Source organism: Macaca mulatta, chromosome 14 (genome assembly GCF_049350105.2).
Source record: "Macaca mulatta isolate MMU2019108-1 chromosome 14, T2T-MMU8v2.0, whole genome shotgun sequence".
Classification (NCBI taxonomy): Eukaryota; Metazoa; Chordata; class Mammalia; order Primates; family Cercopithecidae; genus Macaca; species Macaca mulatta.
Genome location: NC_133419.1, coordinates 23,928,296 through 23,944,283, shown reverse-complemented (window position 1 = coordinate 23,944,283; position 15,988 = coordinate 23,928,296).

Sequence of the window (15,988 nt, the reverse complement as noted above, 5' to 3'; positions counted from 1 at the left end):
AGATTATGACAAGTAGAAGGTTAAGTTCCCTGTTATTTATTTTCATATAAATAGGAATATCTGTATTTGAGGCAGACGTAACACTTTTTCTTCTCCAAACAAGAGGCCAAATTTCTGCGTTTTGATAGAAAAGAGAAAGAGAAGGAGATTGAAATTCTGGCAAATGAACCTGGAATGTAAATCCTTATCTCTTATTTAATTATATTATCATAGGTATGCAGATGTGACCTTTCTTTCCTATTGCCTGACCACACAGTCTCAGCCTTTCAGTCTCCTTCTGACTCTTCACACAGTCATGAATATCATATTTTGTTGTAGCTGCACCCATATAAAAGGAATTTCATTCTGATTAGATATTAAACAATAAGGTGGTCAGACCTGCATGCCAGTAACAGAGGACTGAGTAAGTAGAAAATCTCAGCAACAAGGAATTGTCCCCAGAAGTCTCTCCATTCCAAAAAGTTAGAGACATTTGTAAACCTGCCCAAAGATTATAAATTGAGAACCCAAAGAAATTACTGTATGTTGAATATATAATTATAATCATGAATACATAACAATGATTTATATCATTAAGAAACTCAGAGCTAAGTTTGTTATAAATAATACTGAGTTTCTGAGACCTGCTTTTGCCACGAGACAGAAAAAACTGAGCTCACTGCTCATTGGTCAAACAAGTATAAAATAAATTACTGAAACCTGAGGATTTCAGGTGTTAGGTTATGCAAAATGAGGACTTGTGACTAAGCACAATTGTGTTTTCCCTCCCCAAAGTGTTTGGCAATCCTGACCTATAAATCCCTCTAATAGCCCCTGGAGGGAGATTGTGGCATTATCCCATTTTACGGGTCAGGACTCCATAAAACGCAGGCCTGTGAATCTGCCCAAGGCTAGAGAAAAATTGTTTCAGAGTTTTTCATAAGGCTTAAGCGGCTGTACTGAAGTAGAAAGAAAGGTGGACTTGGAGCCTGTTTATGTTATAAACTTGGTTAAATCTCTTAATTCAGTCTTAGCCCCTGTTTCTTCAACTGATAAATAGTTTGTGTATTTTAATCCTGTCTCCAAGGGAATGTTTCACCATTGAGAACAGAGGAGCCATAAGATCGATTGACCATGTCTAAAATTGCAGCTAGTTTTGCTCCTGGTAATTTAAATTATTCCACATTCTTGACTTCATAGTCATACCTTTCATCTCCCTTACCAACTACTCTTGTTCATGCCCGGGCTATCAGTCTATTAACTCATTGCTGTCCTGCCCACAAACCTTCAGTGGTTCACAAAACCAATTTTTACATTCATTCAACCAGGACTTTTATGTTCTCTACTGTGTGGTATAAAAAGATTATAACAGCAACATGCACATTGATTGATCCATTCATTTATTCAAGGAACAATTATTTCTTCACGTGCCAGCCACTTTCTGGGCACCAGAGATTTACCAGTGAACAAAGCAGACAAAATTCCCTGCTCTTGTGGAGATACGTCTTAGTTGGGGCAGAGAAATGGTATATAAAATGCATAAAATATATAGCATGGTAGATAGTAAATGATTAAGGAGAAATGTTAAGAAAAAAAAAGGGATATACGGGGTCATGTGAAGATTGTTAATATTTAAGACGAGTTAGCCACAGGTGACCTCAAGAAGCATTTTAGCAAAGACCTAAGGTAAGGTAAACAGCTTGCTATTTTGTATCATGAACTTAAAATACCAAACAACCCTGTGAAGCCAGGATTATTTTCCTATTTTACAGTTAAGGAAACTGAGTCTAGTAAAGTCTAAGGTTGCCAGACTTATCAATAATAGGATTCCCAGGTAAATTTGAATTTTAGATGATATCCCATTCAACATTTGGCACATTTATACTAAGTTTTTTTTTTAAAAAAGTCTTCATCTGAAATTCAAATTCAACTGGGAGTCATTTCTTTTACATGACAAGCTTAGTTAAGTCTAGTGTTAACTTAGTCTAGCTTAACTAATACAAGTTAAGCCTAATTTATACAGCTGGTTGCTTATGAGGCTGCTATATTAACTTGTTGTTAACTCTAAAGCCTACACACATGGTCCACGCTCTCACAAAGCTGATGATTAATCAAGGAAACACATTTATTATAAAGAGATAAATTGTCCTATGAGGAGATGTTCATTGCAGATTCTGGAAGCTATATGACCACAGTGCACTGTGTGTGTTTTGGGGAGTGGTGTAGAAGGGAAAAAAGGAGGGCATGCCCCAGAATAATTTCTCAGAGAAGGTAGAATCTGTTTCCAAAAGCAGTATTTTGATGCAGTTTTAGTGGGAAAATAGATTTAGTAAGAAAGATGATTTATGTCATTTTGGAAAAACTGAAGTCAGAATAATATTCAAATGGGGTGGTTACCTTAATTTTCATGGGATTATGGGCTTCCCCATTTGCAATGAAAATGGAATAAGAAAATATTCATTTCCTAAATACTTAGGAAGGGAAATGTTCAGCCTCACGTCCTTAGTAAGGAAGATAGTTTCCTGGGTAGGCAGGACTTGAATCTGTCAGTATGAGTAAGGAAAAAATTCTGTCCTGGTTTCTGCCTTAGAGGAGAGGATGGAACTTTAACGCTTGTAGCTTCTAGGCCCAGTGAATGACTGTGAATTACTTAATGAGATCAAAGAGACTCTCAAAAACACAGATACAAATACTAGTAAACACTTACGAAGCACTTACTATATGCTAGGCATTGTTCTGCAGAACTCATTTACTATTCACAGTAACTCTGTGAGGTGGATACTATTATTGTTCCCACATGACAAATAAAAAAACAAAAGCATAGAATACTAAACTTGGGATTTTGAATCTCGGAACAGAATATGGAACTGGTAAACATTTTTGTCAGTTTGCTAAAAGAGCTAATATTAATTACAGAGCTTTGTTTTAGAAAATATTTTAATATTTTTTGTTTTCATTGTATCTTGATATATATTAATTTATGTGCCATTTAAATAATTTGTGTTCTATGTTTATTTTGCACATCATTTGAACAGTTATCATTTATTAAGCTCTTATATTCCTGGATGTATTAGTCCATTTTCACACTGCTGATAAAAACATACACAAGACTGGGCAATTTACAAAAGAAAGGGGTTTAATGGACTTACAGTTCCATGTGGATGGAGAGGCCTCACAATCATCGGGGAAGGCAAGAAGGAAAAACTCATGTCTTACGGATGGTGGCAGGCAAAACTGGAGAACTTGTGCAGGAAAACTCTCGTTTTTAAAACCACCAAATCTCATGAGATTAATTCACTATCACGAGAACAGCAGGGGCAAGACTTGCCCCCATGATTCAATTACCTCACACCAGGTCCCTCCCACAACATGTGGCAATTCAAGATGAGATTTGGATGGAGACACAGCCAAACCATATCACTGGATTTCATATATCCTATTTCTAGTCTTTAAAGAAATAAAGATTAATTTTTCTCAGTTTAGCAGGCTTATTGAGCTTAGTGGGCAGTTTTTGTTTGAGGCCTTTCATTCATGGTTGCAATCTGTGACAACTGAAATAGTCATCTGAAGGCTTCTTTATTCACACTCTCCACCTGGGCGGGATGACAAGTACAGCTGATTCTGGTCAAGCATTTCTCTCCAAATGCTCTATTGCTATGGCTATCTTGGGCTTCTTCACAACTTGGCAGTCTTTGAGGAGTCAAATGCCTTAAACGGAGCCTTGGCTTCTCCTAGAGCTAGATTTCCAAGAGCAGAATGCCTTCTTTACAACTGGAACAGAGGAAAATGGCTTAAAAACTTATCCTAAATCAGAGAAGGAATTTGAACTCAGGTTCATCTTACCAAAAAGTGCATCAGGCAAGGTGTGGTGGCTCTTGCCTGCACTTTGGGAGCTGAGGTGGGAGGATCACTTGAGCCCAGGAGTTAGAGACCAGCCTGGGCAAAAGTAGCAATTTCTACAAAAATTTAAAAAAATTAACCAGGCATGGTGGTGTATGCCTTTCATCCCAGCTACTTGGGGGTTTGGGGGCGGTGCCTGAGGTGGGAGGATTACTTGAGCCAGGAGGCTGAGGCTACAGTGAGCTATGGTTGTACCACTGCACTCCAGTCTGGGTGACTGAGTAAGACACTGTCTCAAAAAACAAAACAAAACAAAACAAAACAAACAAACAAACAAAACCTATCATCTTTTTTCTCTTCCATGCAGAGGCCTCAAGCTAAAGACAGGGAATCTTATCCTACAAAGCAAGAATCATCTCCCTACATTTTCCTTCCTGGGCAGATCACTATCTATCTATCTCTGTATCTATCTATCTATTATCTATCTCATCTAACTATCTACATGCAAGTTTTCAGTAGTGCTTCAATTATTGCACCACATGCTATACTGTACAGCATCTTTTCTTCAATGAAGTTCAAGAAAATAACTTACTAATTAATGAGGAAAAGAACTTTCACAAATCAAACTCAATCACAAACTCCCAAAGCATCTCTACCAGATACCGTTTTTTGTTTGTTTTCCACAACAGTGTTTATTCTAGATGAAAACTAAGATAAGTGTTCTGACATGTTAGCTTTTTCAAGGAACGTATTTGCTTACAAAGAAGGAAAAAAGATTTAGATTCTCCCTTTTTAATCTGAGCTAACTTCCATATGGATAAAGATTCCAGAGTCAAGGGAAACATTCTTTGGTTCCTTAAAATAGTAGAAATTTAGGCAGTGACAAATAAGTGAGCATAGTTATACTTTCTGGTCCTGATTTAAATTCTACTTAATTTATGATTTACTTTGGACATTTGCAAGATACAAATAGAAATGTAAAACAAACTATATATCCAAAGAGTATCTTAATAGTGGAATAATAAATGCAACTTGAAGGATCTCTCCTTATGACCATAGATCCCTGGATCTTGAGGATGCTATTGACAATACACATGACAAAGACCAAATGCACAGAGGTGTAGATGACAAGTGTTTCCATGTGTTCAGACATAGGGAGCATACAGAGGTGCTGTTTGACCAGACACTTAAAAGGCAGAATAGTCTCAATTTGTAGTCTTCAAATGCCCTTATAAAAGCATGGAATTGCACCCTGAGGACAAGTTATAATCACTTAGATCTGTGAGCAGAGTAATTTTCTATTATTTTTTTAAAAATCTTTGAATTAGCATAATAACTGAATCACCTTTATTAAGAATAGATTGAGCAGCCACTACCAAACATTTTTTTCAGTGTCAGAATTCCTTTCTGTAAGATAAGGGAAATCACTCTACCCTTCTCTTGGGGATCTTTATTATTACTATGATTTTAATAAGTGCCATGACCTTCTTTTAAATACCCAGTATTCTCCATTGCATTTACAAAAACAAAGTTTCATATAATTAAGTCCTCAAATGGCTTCATTTCTAAAGAATCACAGAAACGAAGCAATGGTCTTGCATTATTAAACACTTGTGTCACCAGAGGTGTTACTCCATGTCTTTCCTTAAGGCAATGAAAAATAAAATGGAAAACTAACTGGAAGATTTTACAGGGTCTGTCTTTCCCAATCAAGAAGGAGTAACCAACATTTGAAATAGACTTAAGCAATAGCAAGGAACATTCTTATTTCAGTAGGAACATTTTGAAATTCATATTAAATTTGTAAGACTCTCACTAAACTACCAAATTGAAAAGAAGCTCCACCTTCTCAGGTGCTTCATTTGTGGGGATACCTCCATTTATGTGAATTGTACTCTTGTTCCATTAGAAGTGAATAGAGATTGATTCATGTTATCACTTTCAGAAATGCCAAGTTGAATATTCCAGAAAATAAGAGCTTAAGAACTCCCACCAAGTAGATAGACTCACATTTTGAGTTGGTGTCTGACAGCTATGAAATCAAAGGATCTAGATTCCAGTTCATGTGAGGATTTGATGTGCAAATATATGCATTTTCTATTTAAAACAAACAGTCTAATTTAAAAATGGGCAAAAGACTATGAAGAGACATTTCATGAGAAGAATGTACAGATGCCAAATAAGCACACTGGAAGACATTCAACGGTATTAACCATGAGAAGAATGCAAATAAAAATCACAATGAGACCAATTCACACCTTTAAGAATGGCTGAAAAACAAAACAAAATAAACCCGACAATACAAAATTCTGGCAAGGATGTGGATAAACTATATCAGTCATACATTGTTGGCAGAAATGTAAAATGGTATCACCTCTCTGGAAGACCGATTAACAGTTTCTTCAAAAACAAATCAAACAACTACCTTAAAACTCAACAATTGCACTCCTGGGCATTATCCCAGAGATACAAACAATTATGTTCACACAATAGTTATGCTGGGTGCTCACAGCAGTTTTTTTCCTCTTTATTTTAAGTTGAGGGGTACAAGTGCAGGTTTCTTATATAGGTAAATTGTATGTCGTGAGGTTTAGTGTGCAGATTATTTCATCACTTATGTAAAAAGCATAGTACCTGACAGGTAGATTTTCAATCCTCACCCTCTTCCCAACCTCCACCCTCTGGTAGGCCCCAGTCTGTTGCTCCCTTCTTTGTGTCCCTATGCAGTTGATGTTTGGCTCCCACTTACAAATAAAAAGATGCAGTATTTGGTTTTCTATTTTGGTGTTAAAACTAACACCAGAATAGGGTAGTGGCCTTAAGCTCCATCCATGTTGCTGCAAAGGATGTGATCGCGTTCATTTTAATGAACTGCATAGTGTTCCATGGTGTTTACATACCACACATTTTTTTAATACCATGGCGGCATAGTATTCCATGGTGTCTATGTAGCACATTTTTAAAAATCCAGTCTACCATTCGTAGTAATGTAGGTTGATTCCATATCTTTGCTATTGCAGATAGTGCTGTGATGAACATACGTGTGCACGTGTCTTTATGGGAGAATGATTTATATTCCTTTGGGTATATAGCCAATAATGAGATTGCTGGATCGATCGGTAATTCTGTTTTGAGTTATTTCAGAAATTGCCAAACTGCTTTCCACAGTGGCTGAACTAATTTGCACTCCCACCAGCAGTGTATAAGTATTCCCTTTTCTCTGTAATCTTGTCAGCATCTGTTATTTTTTAACTTTTTAATAATAATCATTCTGGCTGGTATGAGTTGGTACTCTATTGTGGTTTTAATTTGCATTTCTCTAATGGTTACTGATATTGAGCGTTTTTTCATGTGCTCGTTGGCAAATATTTTCTTCCATTCTGCAGGGCGTCTGATCACTCTGTTGATAGTTTCTTTGTTTCACAGCAGTTTTATACATAAATAGCCAAAAACTAGAAAAAGCTCAGATGTTTTTCAGTAGTCAAACCATTGAATGACTAAAAAACTGTGAATGGTCATGGTTAAACAAATTGTACTATAGGCATACCATGGAACACTACTCTGAAACAAAAAGGAACAAACTATTGATATACCCAACAATTTAGATGAATCTCCAGATAATTATTGGATGAAAAAGTCAATCCCAAAAGTTTATCTGCTGCAAAATTCCATTTACATTTTGTTCTTTAAGTGACAAAATTACAAAAATTGAGAGCAGATTAGTGGTTGCTTGTGGATATACTTACCCATGGGTGTAGCTATTAACGTGCAACACGAGCGTTCCTCATGCTGATGGAACTGTCTGTCCCATACTTTGACATTGTAAATGTCAATATCCTTGTTGTGATATTGTACTCATTTTTCAAGATGTTACCATTGGAAGAAACTAGGTATAGGACACGTGGGATTTGTGTGTATTGTTTCTTATAACTGAATATGAATCTGCAATTATCTCAAAATTAAAATGTGCATCTCCTATTGGTCAGCTCTTCTTTATTGCTATAGCTCCTCTTCCTAAGGATTATGATAACTCTTCCTTCTCTGCTGCTTTGGGCCTAGAGCTGGTAGCAATTCCATGCTGTTGCTAATATTGTACATTTATATTTATTCATTTTTATTATTTATTTTTTTGCTCTTCAGTTTTTATTTTAAGTTCCAGTGTACATATGCAGGTTTGTCACATAGATAAACATATGTCACAGTGGTTTGCTGAACAGATCAACCCATCACCCAGGTATTAAGCCCAGCATCCCTCCTGATGCTCTCCCTCCCCTCACCCTACCAAGGACAGGCCCCAGTGTTGGTTGTTCCCCCCATGTTTCCATCTGTTCTCATCATTCAGCTCCCACGTATAAGTGAAAACATGCAGTGTTTGCTTTTCCGTTCCTGCATAGTTTGCTGAGGATAATAGCTTCTAGCTCCATCAAAGTCCCTGCAAAGGACATTATCTGATTCTTTTTTATGGCTGCATAGTATTTTATGAATCCTGGATATTTTATACCATTCTTTGTTGATTTCCACTAATCCTGTCTTTACCTTTGTTAATATCCCATTTATGAAGCCATTACTACCTCTGTTTTCTGATGAGACTTTCAATGATATAATGTAAATATTCTTTTCACCTGGCTTGTCCTTCAGCTGGTTCATGATGCTTTTCAATTTTTCTAAGAGCAAAAGTTACCATGTAAAAGTTACGATGTAGATGAAAGAAAATTTAAGTGAAGGTTAGGGGCATACATAGCATTTGTTGAGCATCTACTAAGCATCAGGCACAAGGTTAAAAGATTTTGCATGAGTCATTTTAGCAATCGTCTGAAATAGATATCTTCCTCTCCATTGCATCGATATATTTTCCATTATACTGTAACACTTCTTAATATCTAGATGCTAGTCTAATTATGCCAAAAATCCTTCTGAATAGAATTTCATTCTCCTTTTAAGTTCTAAAATTGATGTTTCATGACTAATGCTATTTAAAAGACCTTCTCCCTTTAAGTCATTTTTTGTTTATTTTAAGTCAATAAGTTAGCGTCACCATCTCTGATGTGATATGACAGAAGAGGTAGCGTGAATGGAGTACAAATGTATGGGACTCAATGTCCAGGGATATTGCTGCTTAGTTCACCTCCCATGTGACACTGGGCAAGACATTTAAAATTGCTGACTCTCAGTATTTTCACCTAAAAATGGTGAAAAATAATATGATTCAAAAGATCCCTTCTCATCCCAATATTTTAAGATTCCGTGAAAAAAGAGATTTCTTAATAATCTTTTTCTGCTATTCTCTCCAGCCAATCATGTTTCAACAAGATGTCTTTGCCAAACTCAGAGGTATAAATGTATATGAGTCTCTGTCAAGTTCTCATTTCATTTATAATTTGTCTTCCTATATTAGTATGATAAAAGCCTTGCATAAGATTTTGTTCATTTAATTTTCTTTAAACAAAATTCCCACTATCTTTTTTACTCTTTTTTAATTAGTCTCTAAATTATAATTTAAAAAGAGAGAGAGAGAGGAGACTGTAGAAGAGATGCTGTTTCCATTGTTAGGAATTGTATTAGGGTTCCCTCAGTTTGGCTCACTTTTCGTTTTGAAAGTCTTGCACAACCAACCTGGAACATTTTTCTCCACTTCCGTCCATACCCTGCCAATCTAAAAATAACAAATGCTGTTTATTTACTGCAGCTGCATTATGCTATTTGCAATATGACATCCTATTTAAAAGAAATAGAACTCGTGCCCTGTGTAGGAGTATTTTGTTTTTACCTTTAAAAGGCTTGTAGTCAGGCTGTCAGTGAAAGAAAATCTAATCTCATTTTCATCTAGTATGCACTGCAGAAACATTACTCTGATATGAACCAGAGCTTGAAAATGGAGAGGCAATTGTTGTTGCTAATCAGAAACAAATATCACACAGAGACAATTGCTTTTTTTCCTGCACAAACAATATGCTTGCCGATTAAATTCATTAAACTCAGGCACACTATTGACACAATCTGATCGGAAGCTATAAGCCACAGATGCTCAGAAATACTGACTTGTGTCACAAAAGAAAATAGTTACTATCTACTTCCCTCTGAAGCAAGAGGAAGATGGAAAATGAAAACAGCAACTATTTACAAAGCACACTGTAATTGCCAGCATTTATTGAATACTTATTATGTACCAAGCACTATGATAAGTGTTTGACTTAATTTATTTCCGTTTTCCCCCTCAAAACAAAGATGAGTATCTGTTATGCCAATCTCTTTGATGGCATTCAATAACATATACAAGCTCATACTCTCAATAAATAATATATTATAAATAAATAACTGTGTTGGATGTCAAAGACTGTATTACCTCTCTAAGTACATGTTTGTCTAAGTGGCTTAGGACAAAACTGAGAACAGCCAGCTCATCTATTCTTTCAATCATCTATTTTTTCCTATAGATATTTTTTGAGCACATATTATGTTCCATGCATTATTTCAGAATATTGGGATACACTACTGAAAAAAAAAATAATGATTTCTCTCCTTTTGGTGCCTGCATCATAGAGAAGGGAGATAAAGATTAAATAATCCACATTCATATAATTTTTAAAAGTAGGATATATACCATGTTAGAAAATTACAAGTGATATGGGAAGAAAAAGAAGAGTAAGAGAATTGGGGTATGAGGGTACATGTGTGTGGTGGGTTGGGGGCTGGACATAATTCTACATTGAGTAAACAGAAGAAGCCCCACAGTAACAAAAACATTTAAGCAAACATTGGAAGAAGGCAAGGGCATTTGATAAGTGGAAAATTGGAGGAAGACTGCTTAAAAGAAGGGGAGCAGCTCATGCAAAGACAATAAGCTGGGGGATGTTTTGTATGTCTGAACAATGGTGAAGTGCCAGATATATTTGGAGGAAAATGCATGGAGGGAGTCAATAGTTGAGCTTGGAAAATTAACAACTTTGTAGGCTAATGGAAGGCATTTGAGTTTTCCTTTGCATGAGATAGGAGGCACTGTAAGGACTGGAACAAAGAAATACTATACTATTTACTGACATATTTTTAGACAGACCCCCTCTGGCTGCTATACTGAGAATACAGTTTAAAGGACCAAACCAAAGTGGAAATTTTATTTTCAGAGACCTGTTAGAAGGCTCACACAGAGTTATAAGAAGTGTTAAAAATTCTGGATATATTGTAAAGGTAGAGCCAATAGAATCTCCATTGAGATCAAATGTAGAGTTTGAGAGCAAATAACTAAAATCCAAGAGCATCCAAGATTTTTGGTATCAGAAACTAGTAGGAAAGAACATTTATAACTGAGTTGGTGGGGTCTGCAGATAGAGTTTAGTTTGGGAGGAAGATCAGAAGTTGGACATGTTAACTTTGAGATGTTCTCTATGCATCCACTTGGTGATGTTGAACAGGCTGTCGTATCTATTAGCCCGTAGGTGAGAATCTCGGTGTGTTTTAGAGGTGTAACTCTGGTAGACTGGCAAATAGCATGGAGATCAGATGAGACTATCAAAGGAGTGAGTATAGGCTGAGAATATAACAGAATTAAAGACTGATCTCTGGGGTAGATAACTGTAAGAGTCCAGGAAAAGCAGGAAGAACCAGCAAAGGAAGGTTAGGAAGGAGTGACAAGTGAGATAAAAAAAAGCCAAGAATATAAGGTTCTGGTAGACAAATGAGTGGAGTGTTTTAAGAAGGAAGTAGTGACTACGATTTGTCAAACACCTGTAGTTAAATAGGATGAAGATTGAGAAGGGCCCATTGCCTCTACCATATAGCAACTTTCCAACACTTTCATTGAAAGTGATGGAAACCTGAGTTAGTAGGTTTTAAAGAAAATGAGAAGAGAGGAATCAGCAGCAGACAAAATGGACTTTTCTTTAAGGATACGAGCTGCAAAGAGAAGAGAGGAAATGGTACATAAGCTGGGAGGTGGGGAAAATGGCATAAGATTTTTCTTCAAAAGGGAAAAATCTGGAGCACGTTTGACTATGGATGGGAATGGTGCCAGTAAAGAGGAAAACAATGCCTTACACATGAGGGAGGGAAGATAATTTTTTGATTTTTTTGTTTTTGTTTTTTAAGTAGGCAAGAAGAGATAGAGTTCAGTGTACAAATAGAGAGATTGTTTTTTGGGTGTTTTTTAGATTTTTTTTTTTTTAGACAGAATCTCTCTCTCTCACCCAAGCTGGAGTGCAGTGGCACGATCTCGACTCACTGCAACCTCTGCCCCTCTGGTTCAAGCAATTCTCCTGCCTCAGCCTCCCGAGTAGCTGGGATTACAGGCACACGCCACCACGCCCAGCTAATTTTTGTATTTTTAGTAGAGACGGGGTTTCACCATGTTGGTCAGGCTGGTCTCAAACTCCTGACCTCGTGATCCACCCGCCATGGCCTTCCAAAGTGCTGGGATTACAGGCGTGAGCCACCACGCCTGGTCAAGATATTGGTTTTTGTGTAGATAGCTCAACTAGAGCAACAAAATTTATATTTTGGTTGACTCCATAGGGGTGGTTGATGTGAGTGTAAATCATTCTCTGATTGTGTCATTTTTCTCAGTGAAGTGAGAAACAAGGTCATCAGCAGATTGTTGAGGTAGAAGAATGAAAGAGTGAATTGACTAACAATTTATAGCATGATTTAGGCCTGCGTTTTTGTTTGCCATCATCAATTTATATGGAACCTGCCAGTAAGATCAAGACTTTCTGTTGCAGGTAGTAAACTGCATGGCCAGAGACACCGGGTAGATGGGGAGTTGAATTTCACCAATGTTTCATGAAAGAATATTAATAAATGAGAGAGAGGCAAGGGAATTGAAGAGGAATGGAAGAAGAAACTGATTATAATGATTCACCATTGAATTTAAGCTGGAAAAGCAGTGGAAGCAAACCAGAGATTTAAGGGCCAAGAAAAATTGGCAGGATAAAAGAATGGATGTCCAGTAGGGTCTACTGATTATTGAAATTGCAGTAATAAAATTATTGATCTGGAAAAAGAAAGGTAATCACTGCATTGTGAGCATGGTTCATATACAGTTGAAATTTAGGATGGATTGAAGTTAAATTAGGTTGTGAATTAAAGTGGCATAGACACCCAGATCATGAGAGGAGAGGAGCTCAAGGAATTGAGGCCAAGAATGACTGGAAAGATTATTTTCATATACATTGAAATTACCAAGAATAAAGAGTAGAGTTGTGATAGAGAAAGAAACATTGAATCAATAACTAATATCATTTATATATCAAGAGAAGTAACTCAAAGATTGATAAGCAAGAATATTGGCAAGGAGTGGTAAGTAGATGACATAAAATGGTGATATGAGATTTCAAGCTAGGGCTTTCAGAGGAAAGCTCTGGAAGCTTACATGGAGAGAAGGAAGATAGCTGCTCTTCTTCCAGGACTAGTGGTTGAGGAGTTGTGGGGGGGGGGAAAAATAGCCACACTGAAGAGGATAACAGGGGAAAGATGAAGGAAATGCTCAGAAAACGTTCTGAGAATATAGGCAATTCTGCTGCTAATAGAATGTTAATTCCAGAGGACACACTGAAAGTTTCAAAAACTGGACATCAACGGATGATAGGGAATGTGTGAAGTTTATAGAGATTTAAATGTGGGAGAAAAAGGGCAATATAAGAAATTGGTAATTCTTACTAGTTCTTCTGAGAACCCAGAACTTTTGCCTCATCACACAGTGGGGTCATGTGTTTATGACGAGTTAACTGGGCTAGGTATTCTAATTTTAAGGTGCATCTACCTTTAGCACATTCTTCCCAGTTCTAACAAATCTAAGATTTGGGGGGTATTGAAGTCCCTTTTTTTTCTCACCTTGAATCCACGTGAGAGGTCAGAGAGTCTAAAGATTGAAAGCTCTCCCTCCAGAAATAGGAGGGTATCTACAGATGTCTATGTGCGCAAAAATAATGTTTTTGTGTGTGGTGTGTGGTGTTTGATGTGTGTGTGTGTGTGTGTGGTATGTGGTGTACGTGTGGGGTGTGTGTGTGTGGTATGCGGCATGTGGTCTGTGTGTGGTGCATATGTGGTGCATGTGTGGTGTATGTGGTGTGTGTGATATGTGTAGTGTGTGCATGTGGTGTGTGTAGTGTGTGTGGCGTGTGTGTGGTGTGTGTAGTGTGTGTGTGGTGGTGTGTATGTGTAATATATGTGAGGTGTGTATGGTACATATGCGTTTTGTGTGTATGGTGTATTTGTAGTGTGTATGTGTTGTGTGGGGTGTGTTTGTGTGTATGTGAATTCATGGAGAATAGAAAGCCAGAAAATGTCTTCTCACAAAACTATATTCTATTTCCGGAGTGATGAAGAGTTGAGTGAATGGAGAGACTCTTTTAATGAGACTACAAGCTTACGGTTTTTAGCCTCTAGCCAAAAATAGCTGATAATGATGAATCTCCTCTCCACCCCTACTCCTGCCTTCTCTACTTCACAGATCCTCCTGTGAGACGTAGACTGCACAGAGCAGTGGTTTATGTTCCTGTAAATCCCTGTCTTATTCTTTCTCTTCACTCAGAAAGTGTGTGTGAGGATGGCCTTCCAGAATGGCTAGTGTTTCTTTTCTCTCTGCAAGAACTCTGCCACTTACCAAATCATTAGTCAATGCTGGATATTGAAATATTGAAATTTCTAATTCCATATTTTTATGTTATAAACTATAATCCCAGACATTTGCTCCCTTTATATGCCCCTTATTAATAAATAGATATAATTAAACCCACTGTCCAGTTTTTTGACAAGAACACCAAAGGATTTTCTCCACTTTCCCCATTCACTGTCCAATTAAACTTCACTTTCACTCTTTCATACTCCCCTTAGGCTCTTCGTTCCTTTCCATCCCTCAGCTATCACTACAACATCGTTTCAACCTCTCCCGTAACTTGAAATTGCCATATTGCAACCTGAATGAGTGGAGCTGAAGTCTCTGAATTCTCTTGGCTTAGAAAACAAATCCCCTTCTAGAAGCACATGATAATGCATGAGGCAATACTAATGCTTATAAAAAGTTGGCCTTTTAAAGGACTGTAGCCAATGGTTGGTACTTAAAATTAACAAAATCAGTGCAATAAAGAAAGTGTTCTTCTTGAAGTCCCGACATATGGATATGAAACCCACTGCTTTGAGTTAAAAACAGATAGCAGGATGTAAGAAACATTGCAAAAACTATAACATGTCACATAAAAGTTAACTTATCTTTGCTTTCCGAGTCAGAAACTGTAATATATAGGGAATCAACCCACTTGCCTCCTACAATTTCTTCTCAGCTGCCACTACTGAAGCTATTCTTGTCCTCTCTGCATTGTACCCCCTGCTACTTCCTGTGTTACTCACCCAGGTAAGCAGGAGACCTGGAGCTCTGCCCAGGCTGGTTGTCAAGGAAGCTTGCTTGGCATACAAGTGTGTATGTTGGCATGTGTCTGTAGATGTCTGAAGGTCATGGAACGAAATAAAATTCCCAATTTGGAATGAAAGAAGGCGCAGCACATAAGGCTCAGTTTGAAGTACTAATGTGTCCAAGACAAACAATTGGATTCAAAGTACAGGGCTGACCCTACAGAAAAGCCCCGATGACACAAACAGGTTCAGGAAGCAGACAATGAAATGATTCCCAGATGCAGTTGGATACAGGATTATAAATACACTCAAATTGAAGACGGGAGGGATGTTAAATTTGCTCAGTCAGGAGGGAGAAGCCCACACCATTTTAAGTCCAGTTATACAAGAACTGCCGATCTAACCAGATGTGTCCCAGACACTGCACATCTTAAAGGATACTTGTCACAGGTGTGGAAACACCAGATCCTTTGGATGGCTGGGAAGAAATTTAAAAAAAACAAAAACAAAACAAAAAAAAAAAAGAAAAAAGAAAAAAAAAACACTGCCTTCCTATCCCTAAGAGAGAAACAAAATGATCTTTTCCCATCATTTGGAATAAAGTGAAAACTGATTTAAAAGGTTTTTCTTTTAAACATTGCCACTCGTGTGATATAAATACATATGGTGTTTCATGGCACAGTGAAAATGAGGAATGGTGTTGGAGAGGATGCTCGTTTTCTGAAATGCATTCTGCACAGAGCTTTCAATCATGTGGTAAAGGAGAATTGCTGGTGGCGTCCTAAGCAGGACTCGTGGTGGGGCTCTTTGTGCCACTGATCTCCTTGTA